We start from the raw sequence: 10,586 nt of genomic DNA, 5'->3' as shown, positions 1-10,586 counted from the left end.
TGATTCTGTTTTCTTTTTCCTCATAATCAGTGTGACATACGCTTTATTGCCCTAACTTGGATGTCTTTGAGAGTGAAAGGATGCTATTAGTACTGAAACCAGGAAGGCAGGTGTCCCAGGCAGAGCGGGGGGTATGGTCATCCTGTTCGTAATACGCCAGTGGCCGGGCTCTGTCATCCCGGCCTCTAAGGCAGCTCCACCTCCTTATCCTCTTTTCCATTCTGCCCAATTATGTCTCATCTGTTAATTCCAGTAACTTCCTAACTGGCTTTCCCACCTTTAAACTACCCCCACCCCTCCATCCTTGTTATGCACTGTTCCCATCGTGCCCTTCCCAAAGCACAACTATGACTGTGTTTGACTCAAAACCCACAATGGCTTCCCATTGTCTCCCTGGTGGAGTGTAGACTCTTCAAGCCAGTATTTTTTTATGTCCTTGATTTTGCCCCTCTGTGCTTTGCGGCCTTACGTTACACACCTCCGGCTCCTCTGTACGCTCTTACATTTCCTGCCAACCCTCCTTTGCTCTGCTCAGGTTCCTCAACTCCCTTATCTCTGTGAAACATAAGCCCTCCTGACCTCCAAGGCTGACCTCTGCCACGAATGAGCCTGTCGCTTTAGGAGGACGGTCATTTCTTCCCTTCCACCTTCCTGTAGCTTTTTCCTCAGAATTGGTTACATTCTGCCTTGCACCGAAGGGAACAGCTGGGCTAGTTGAATGAACACAGGATTCTGCATCTAAGATGTAGGTTTGAATCCCAGGCTCACCACTTCGGAGGTGGTTACTGTAGGTCTGAGACATTTCCTTTTCTCACTGTAGAGAGGATATTACAATATCTACCTCATAATGTTGCCATGAGCAATACGGGCAGTGATTGGGCAAAGTACCTGGCGTATGGTAAGCTATTAGCAAATGCTAGTCACTTCTTCCTTTCCTTCCTTCCCAAGGTAGTGTAAGTTCCTCGAGAGCAGGTACCATGTCTGATTCACGTTTGTATCTCCCACAATACCTAGCACAGTGAGTTACCCTTATTAAATACTCAATAAATGGAACTGATTTTAAATCATCTGCAAGTCTAAATTGTGGGAGTAAGTTAAGAATACATTACCTTGGTAACCACCCAAATGTCCGTCAACAGATGAATGGGCATACAGAATGTGGTATATCCAAACCGTGGAATATTGTCTGGTCTTAAAACTGAAGGACGTCTGACACATGCTACAACATGGATGAACCTTGAAGACACTATGCTAAATGACATAAGCCAGTCACAAAGGGACAAAGATGGTATGATTCCACTTATAGGAGATACTGAGAGGATTCACAGTGATAGAAAGTAGAATGGTGGTTGCCAGGGACTGGGGGAGGACACCGTGGGGAGTTATTGTTTAGTGAGAGCAGAGTTTCAGTTTGGGAAGATGAAAAAATTTTTGAGATGGATGGTGGTGATGGTTGCATGACAATGTGAGTGTACTTAATGTCACTGAACTGTCCATTTAAAAATGGTTAAAATGGTCATTTAAAAAAAAGACTTTATTTATTTGAGACAGAGTATAAGCAGGGGAGAGAAGCAAGGGAGAGGGAGAAGCAGATTCCCTGCTGAGCAGGGAGCCCAATGCGGGGCTCGATCCCAGGACCCTGGGATCATGACCCGAGCCAAAGGCAGACACTCAACCAACTAAGCCACCCAGGGGCCCCTAAAATGGTCATTTTTTATGTTATGTATATTTTGCCGCAATAAAAAAGTGTTTAAAAAACACAACGTATTTCCCTCACATTTAAGTGAATCCATTCAGAGAAGAGAACAGAGGGTGTGAGTAGGGTACCCAGCTCACGCTAAAGTAAGTACCAGTCTCTGCCCACAGTTTCTGGTCTGTGGGGCAAAGTCCTCTACATTTCTTGGTGCTAAACTCTGCTCTCTACTCCTCCTGCTCCACGAGCGATAATTCTGCACCAGCAGAGTGGTGGGGTGGTGAGAAAACAGACAGCGGGCGCCACAGGGATGAGTGAACCTTTACTTATTCTTGATGGGGTCTTCTTCCAATACATGTGGTAAGAGGCTTTGTTTTCTGCTAAGTACCTTAGGCCATTTGGAAACACCTATCTTCTCAGGAACTCCTCATCAAAAAAGCTTTTGGAAAAATTGAATTGTAAAATAGGAAGTGAACATTTGGGGAAAGAATTTGAAATCAAGAAAGTAGCAGAAGGAGGGGGAGGGGAAACCACACTTAGGTCTATTGTGGGCCCACGTCGTGCTTCTGTGAGGCTCAGAGCCCACGCTGTACCTCTCCCATGCCTTCTGGGAGCTACCTGCCCTGAGGTTCCATTTAATAGTATGCCTCTCCTTACCTGCTTCCCCCCAACCTTACTTCTTAGAATGAGCTATTTTGTATTTAAATGAAAGCTGGTATTCAAAAATATCAAGACACCAACTCTGAGGCTAATTTAAAGATTTCCTGACACCCTGTGGGATAATTGAAGACAGATCCCAGGAGAGAAGGGAGACAAATCAGGATTGGGAAAGGCGCACAAGCCCAGCTGGGAGCTACCTTTCCCTCTGTTCAGAGCTGATCAGTAAGTGTCACTAGCCATAAAGATTGATTGTCCTCAGCTCACTAATGTCAAAATGACTTAGATTGAAAGAGGCAGTCATTAAGGAGAGCGAATTTCTTCGGGTTTAGCAAGTATTGGTTAGAACCCCTAATGACCTGCTCTCTGCTTGCCGTGTCCCTGCTTCATTGGAATGATTTGATTTGAAAGCATGTGACTCATAAGTTAGTCACTGTTTGGTTGTTCCACCCTCTGAGCCATTAGTCTGAAAAAAGAATCAATGCAGCTCCAAGTGACGGCATTTATTCCATATTCACAGACTTTCCCCAGCTCTTCCTTGCGGGCTGGCTGCTGGAGAAGTCTCTCCCACGCACCTACCTCTCCCTTTTCACTAACTGTGGGTCTGTCCACCTGCACACACTTCTCTCAGCAACCCAAGGGAGATTTTGTGCTATTAGCAGTGGAGTCATCTTGTCTACACATCTCTACAATCCGTATGGCGTTAGGAAGCTTAGAGCTATGGTAAAGACCACAAAAGATTTGTTATTTAGCAAGTGAAGAGAAATAAAGGTGTCTTCGCATAACCACTTGTATTCAACAAAAAAAATTAAACTCAGAAAAATTTATGCTATTATTTCTTGCACTTATTTTCTTTCTCAGATTGTTTAAGTGAATCAAAGAGCAGTGATTTTTCAAAATATTTATTATTTATAAAAGTCGTGTGAAAGGAAGACCCCAGTTAAGCAAACAAATGCTGGCATGTCTAATTATGCTCTTCCCTTGGCATCTCTGTCACAGCCCGTGCCAGGTTGAAGCTCTGAACTACAGGTATGCTGGCTTCTGGAACTTTGCTATTGTTGAGGAACCCCATACAACGTGATTGTTGTTATTTTTATTTTTTGCTGTAGTTAGAGACTGTTTCTTAAACTTCAGCGAATCGCCTCATTATTTTTTAAAATGATGTTGTTAAAATCATTACAAAAATACCGTGTGGCCATTGAGAAAAATCAAAGCAGCAAGCAATTTATGAGTAGAAATTGTTCTCCTGTTCTTCTCTAACCTGTCTTATTCCCATTCTCCAGGGAAACCACTGTCAGCAGTTTGGTGCTGGTCTTGCAGGCCCTTTAAAAACATACACGTGTATGCGTACCCACAGAGGGGTTTTTTTGGTTTGTTTTAAGATTTATTTATATATTTGAGAGAGAGAGAGGGAGAGTGCGCGTGTGTGTGTGCAGGCTGGGGAGGGGCCGAGGGAGAGGGAGAATCCCAAGCAGTCTCCGTGCTGAGCATGGAGCCTGACGTGGGGCTCAATCTCATGACTCTGAGATCACGACCTGAGCTGAAACCAAGAGCTGGATGCTTAGCCGACTGTGTCACCCAGTTGCCCCCCAGAGATTTTTTTTTTTAGAAGAAGACATAGATAGGTTTTAAAAATAACTGATCATAGTGTGCGTACTGTTGTGGAATGTACAGCTTTTAATCAATACTATGTCATGAACGTCATTCCATGTTAGTAAATATAGATGTCTCATTCTTTTTTTTTTTTTTAGACGTCTCATTCTTTTTAACAGCTGGTTGGTGTTCCATAATGAGGACGTATAACATAGGCAACCACCTCCTCGTTAGTGGGATTATTCATTTGTTCACCTTGATATGATAAACGTGGCTGTGCCTCTGTGTGCGGTCAGCAGACATTTACAAATTTAGTAGGGGGGACGGACATTAATTAAAATCACAAAATCATCTCAAATTAGTGTCTTGCAAAATATAATGGGGGAATGTAACTCATGGAAGTCAAGAGAGGTTTCCCTGAGAAAAGACCCTTCAAGCTCTCTGAAGATGGAGGCTTCTGGAACATTTAACTCTAGAAATTTAAGGAGGCAGGGAAGAAAGGGAGGAATGTTCTAGGACCCTGTGGCAAATGAAAGCATGTGTGAGAAGGGCTAAAAGAAGGGGAGTGGGGCTGGAGCAGGAGCAATGGAAGCAGGTGTTGTGAGATGAGGCTGCAGGCAGGCCCGGATGAGGCAGGGACCTTTGGGCCAGTTACAGCTTTGTGCTTTTACCTTAAAAGAATGTGATGCCACAAAGTGCTCTAAGCAGGGGTGAGGTTGGGGCAGCATGCCCAACATGGCATTTTGGGAAGAATCCTCCTAGCTATGGGGAGAGAGTATTGGAGAGGAACAGACAAGTTAGGAATCCATGAAAGTCAAATGGGAGAGGCTATCTGGGACTAAGGAGCTGATGATGGGGAAGGAGAGAAATGGACAGGATAGAGACCTCTGCAGGAGACTGAAGTGGAAGGACTTGGTGTTAGATTGGTTACAGGCAGGGTTGTTGGAGGGGAGAGGGAGGGAAAGGTCAAGATGATTCCTATCTTCCTGGATAGGTATTTGAGAGGAGGAACATCAGAAGAGAATTGGGCTTTGGCCATGGCAGGGGATATGATGGGGTCAGAAGATGAGTTTTTGTACATATTGAGACATCCAGATGTCACCAATGTGGTTTTATGTACTTGTCCAGTGCTCGGAAGAGAGGTGTGGCCTGGAGATGCAAATCTGGGTGTCATGTGCATGGAGGGTACTATTGGCGCCTGTGATAAGATTGTAGAGACAGCATGGAGAGAGAGGGGAAGAGGGTCTAGACCAACCACAAACATCCTTCCTCTCAACAGAACTATAGAGTATTCTGTGACTGTGCCGTGGACCACTGAAAGGGACTTGGAGAGGAATAGGGATTTAACAGGAATCACAAGAGGTTATCAGGAAGGCTGTGTGGCATTGCACAGTGGATAAAGCACCATTCTCTCAATGGAGGACCAGCAACTCAGGCTCTAACTTCCAGCTGTTTGATCTTGGGCTAGACTCATCTTTTCCATTTTTCTCATGTAAAAAATGAAGATCCTAATATGTTTTTTCTACCTTGCATGGTTCGTGTGATCATGTATGTGAAAGGCTGTGTAAATTGTCATTTTCCTAATAGATTATGAGGTTGTCTACTCCCAGTGTGTTCAAATTCAGCTCAGAATTGAAGCAAAATGTATCTTTTTTCAGCATTTTGGCCTGACATGGAGCAAAGGAATGGTTTGATTTTTAAAAGTGTCTCTCAAATATTTCTACACTTATTTTAGCTGAAGTCATTGTGCTCTTTTATACAGAGTAATGGACAGAGTGATGGGTGCCCGATGAGCTGATGTACCTCAAAGACATACAGAACCAGACAAGGTCTAGAGAAGGACACCTAAATTGATCCAGGGGGTAGAGAGGATTCTTTTGTGAGAGATGATAAAAGAATTAGGGCTCTTCATTCTGGAAAGACATAGGCTGAGAGGGGAATATGAGTGAAATTTATTTAAAAAAATGAAAATCATAGGATAAAAATATGAACTTATTAAATCCCAAAGCTAGGGACAACTTTATCATTTTAAAGAAATAATTTTAGGGCAAAGTAAAAATAGCATGTCTTTGCATAGGAATAGTACACATATGGAACTTACTACTCTCAAAGATTGCTAGGACCAAAATCAAATATTATAAGAGAAAGATGTGTGTTGCTGGAGGATAGTTTCATAGGAGATTATAAAATGAAATTAAAACAACTTAAGGGGCACCTGGGTGACTCGGTCAAGCATCTGCCTTTGGCTCAGGTCATGATCCTAGTGTCCTGGGATAGAGTCTGCTGTTGGTCTCACTGCTCAGTGGGGAGTCTGCTTCTCCCTCTCCCTCTGCCCCTCCCCCAACCCTCTCTTGTGCTCTCTCTCTCTCTCAAATAAATAAATAAAATATTAAAAGAAAACCAATTTGGGTAAATCTCCCTGATCTTGAAGGATGGCACCATAGAGAGTGGCCATGAAGCTTCCCTCTTCCCTTCTGGTGTCCTTGTCCAGTTCGAGACTCCTGAGTGCCGGAGAGGACAGAGCACAGAATTGGAGCTCAGTGGGCCTGGCTGCAAGTGTTACCTCTCTGACCCTAGGGAGTCACTTTTTTTTTTTTGTACCCCAGTTTCCTAATCTTCAAAAAGAAAAAACCAAAAGGTAATATCAACATTAAAACCTGCCTAATTATTGTGAGAGATTCAACTGAAGGGATGTCTGTGGAAGTGTTTTGTAGTTGATAAATACATCCGTACAAGCATGAGAATTTCCACTTTTATTGTTGTATTTCCAATTCTATTTCCTTCAGGGGGGTTGACCTTCCCCTTGTCCTTCCTGATCCTGGCCTCATTAGGGAGCAGTGTTTCCCAGCTCAGAAGTGAAGGAGAACAGTGAGGGCAGGGGCAATCCCTCGTTCTCAGGGGAGGTGGAGAGAATGCAGATCTCTCTTCTTTCACCCCCTCTTCCTTCCTGTGCAGGTGGAAAAATAAAGTTAAGGAGAACTTTAAGCATCTCTCTTTCTCCTTTAGTTGTTTGGGTATAAGATGCCACCTAAAAAAGGGGGTGCTCCTGGCCGGCTCAGTCAGTAGAGCATGTGACTCTTGATCTTGGGGTTGTAAGTTTGAGCCCCATGTTAGGTATAGACATTGCTTAAAAAAAATGAAATCTTTTTTTTTTTTTTTTTAAGATTTCACCTATTTATTTGACAGGAAGAGAGAGAGAGAACACAAGCAGGGGGAGCAGCAGAGGGAGAAGCAGTCTCTCTGCTGAGCAGGGAGCCCAATGTAGGGCTCAATCCCAGGTCCTCAGTATCATGACCTGAGCCAAAGGCAGATGCTTAACTGACTCAGCCACCCAGGCACCCCCCCCTCCAAAATGAAATCTAATTTTTTTTTAAAGATTTTATTTATTTATTTGACAGAGAGAGATAGCCAGCGAGAGAGGGAACACAGGCAGGGGAGTGGGAGAGGAAGAAGCAGGTTCCCAGCAGAGGAGCCTGATGTGGGGCTCGATCCCAGGACTCTGGGATCATGCCCTGAGCTGAAGGCGGACGCTTAACGACTGAGCCACCCAGGCGCCCCCAAAATGAAATCTTAAAAAAAAAAATTAAAAACAAAAACCCTGGGGTGTTCCAGTTTCTGGGCGAGTTTGAGGGTTCTTATAGATCTTAGGAAAACTAAAAAAAGGTGAGTACAGGGCTGGATGAGAAAAACCATGGGGACTGGTTTCTTAATGGCATCTATAGGTTTACAATTTAAGGGAGAGAGAAAAATAATGACTGAAATTTCCTTTCAAGATGGCCACCACTGGAGGGAGACACTGTGTCTTGCCTGGAGGGTCCTCTGAATCTCATGTGTATCCCTAAGGAATCCGACTTTGGCAGAGGAGATCCAGGAATGGCAGGAAGAGAGAACAGATAACAAATAACTTTTTATTTCCACCATAGCAAATATGAACTGCTTTGCCTGGCTTCCAAGCAGTCCACCCACCGTACCACCTCCCCTGACCTCATTTCCCATGGGGTATAGTGGAAGGAGAATGGCCCACAAGCCAAGGCTGCCCTCAGTTTGAATTTTGGCCTCAGGACTCATTAGCTGTGTGGGCTCAGCTTCCAGGCCATACAATGGTGATGATAGTAACCCTTATGCTTGAGCTGTGGGGAGGTCAGGTCAGGCTGTATCTGTGAAGCACTTAGCATGGTGCCTCCGCAGCATGGGCCCCGAGTGAATGTCAGCCTTTGTCACGATCCATCAGTACCCTCTGCTCTGAGGACGGACTGCTAGATAATGACTCCGTGAGTGTGGGGACCAGCACGTGCTTTGCTCACTGGGTGTCTGTGGCGTACCTACCCCGCCCCTGAAGAAATGAATTTCTCTGCACCAAGCCCCTGTCATTCCCTTTCTGTGCAAGTTATATCCATTCAGGGCCCCGCTGAAGGCTCATTTCCTCTGGGAAACCGGCTCATACTGATCTTGCTCTCCTAGGGACTCCCATAGCACAGCGTTCAGCCCTTAGAGAGCTGTGGATTTGCATAGCTGTCTCTTTGCATCGTGTATGGTGGTCTCAGCCCTCAACAACGTTGGGCGTTTAGTGAACATTGCCTATGATCAGGGCCTTGGGTTACAAATACAACCAGGGAGTAAGTTTCTTTGTCTCAGGACCTTTTTCTGACACTTTCTCCCTGCACGGGACCCAGTGTAGGAAAGTGCCCATTTTGCTGTATCTATGTGCTGCTTTGGACACATGACACACCGGGATGCTTGTGGGAACCTCTCCCTTTGAGGTCCTGGGAGACATACGTTCTGGCACTTCTGGTGTCTTCATTCCTGGTGTCTTTGAGTTGATGGGAAAGCTGGGCAGGCGGTTTGTAGTATGGCTCATTTGTCTCAAAAGACATAAAGCCATACTCAGAATATTTTTTTCTCATAAGAGCATCATTCACATGTCAGCCGGTGCCACTCCCGCATTGCCCAGGGCAACCGCTTCAAAGATTCCTCTTCCTTTCCTTCTGTTCTGAAATATGCAAAAGCCCGTGGTAGAAGCTGGACGAGGCCCACCTGACTCTCTCTCTTTCTCTTTTTTAAAAAATTTGTTATTATTTTATTTTATTTTTTAAGAGATTTTTAAAAATCTATTTGGGGGGGGGAGAGAGCACAAGCAGGGGGAGCAGCAGGCAGAGGGAGAGGGAGAAGCAGACTACCAACTGAGCAGGGAGCCTGATGTGGGGCTCGATCCCCGGACCCTGGGATCATGACCTGAGCCGAAGGCAGACGCTTCACCAACTGAGCCACCCAGGTGCCCCCCACCTGACTCTCTTTCTCCATTACTTGTCTGAGGAAAGAATTAAGGGCAATGTCTTTTTTGAAGGCAGGTCTGGGGAAGTGGCACTAGCACCGGCATGTCTCCTGCCTCTGGTTTCTGCTCCTGTCTCAGGTTTCCTTTCTGATGTGGATTCCAGACCACTTTTCATGGTTCCGATGGAGCCAGGAACTACTGTGATCCGCCAGGGACCCCTCCCTGTGGCTTGCAAGGCAGGGTCAGTCACCTACCTGTTCCTATTGAGCAGCTCCCTTTTGACTTAAGCTTGTAAAATTTCTGATATATATATATATATATATATATATATATATTTTTTTTTTTTCATTTTTATCCTCTCCTTTTCTTTAAAGGTTATTTTTAAGTTAAAAATAACCATAAGGAGACCTTGTGATCCTCTTCTCACTGACCCAGATATTTTAAGAGCTGGAGGACTGACAGCAGCTCCTCATCTGGGGATACAGGCTGGCTCTCAGGAGCCAATTAGCTAAATGTAATAATAAAATATTAATCCTATTTCCCACACATAAAACACTCTCCTTGTTCTTCCCTTGCTGATCCAAACCCTACTCACCCTTCAATGCATTGTACAAAAAGCCATGGACTTGAGGATAAAGACTTGGGTTCGGTCCCTAACTTGGACACCTGCAAGCTGTCTGACCTTGGGCAAGTCACTTTATGTGTGTGGACCTTGGTTTCTTCTCCTAGAAAACTGAGATGTGATTGTCTCATAGAGTGAAGGTTGAAGGCTTCGGTCCAGCCCCGTTCCTGGGGTCCACAAAACAGATTCCAAGGAAATACTTATCGAACTCCAGGAAGCCTGATTTGAGTAATCCTGGGATCATTAACCTGTCCTATTTGGGTATTTCTGTATTCCTGGGTCTATATACACCATACAATTTAACAGTTAATTGGACCTTGTCTTTCATCTGTGGCTCTAGTGTTTTCACATCCTCAACTGATGGATAAGTTCCTTTGCAGGATGGTGCCACAGTTTTTATTTTTATCTTGTCAATGTTGCAATAATAGGCACTTAATCCTTGATAATTGATTGATAGAGTACATCACCCATCTTACTAAATTTGGGTTCTGTAGCATAACAGAGGTTATTTTCTTTGTCTTTATCTCTCTAATTTCACTGCCTGATGCTAACGGTGAGATAGTAGGAAATCTTTTAGGCTTTCATTATCTTGTCAATTTTAGCTCCTCATCAAATATGTGCTATTCATTTGTTCAGGATACTGCTGACCTGCCATGAACACGAAGTTTGTTTGAATTTCTTATCCACTATAAGGTTGGGTTTTCCACTGAATCGGCTTTGTTTTCTCACTCAGGCAGGGTTGAGGACAG

This window comes from Ursus maritimus, unplaced genomic scaffold (assembly GCF_017311325.1).
Source record: "Ursus maritimus isolate PB19 unplaced genomic scaffold, ASM1731132v1 scaffold_2, whole genome shotgun sequence".
In the NCBI taxonomy this organism is placed as follows: domain Eukaryota; kingdom Metazoa; phylum Chordata; class Mammalia; order Carnivora; family Ursidae; genus Ursus; species Ursus maritimus.
Note: the sequence above shows the minus strand (reverse complement) of the source record.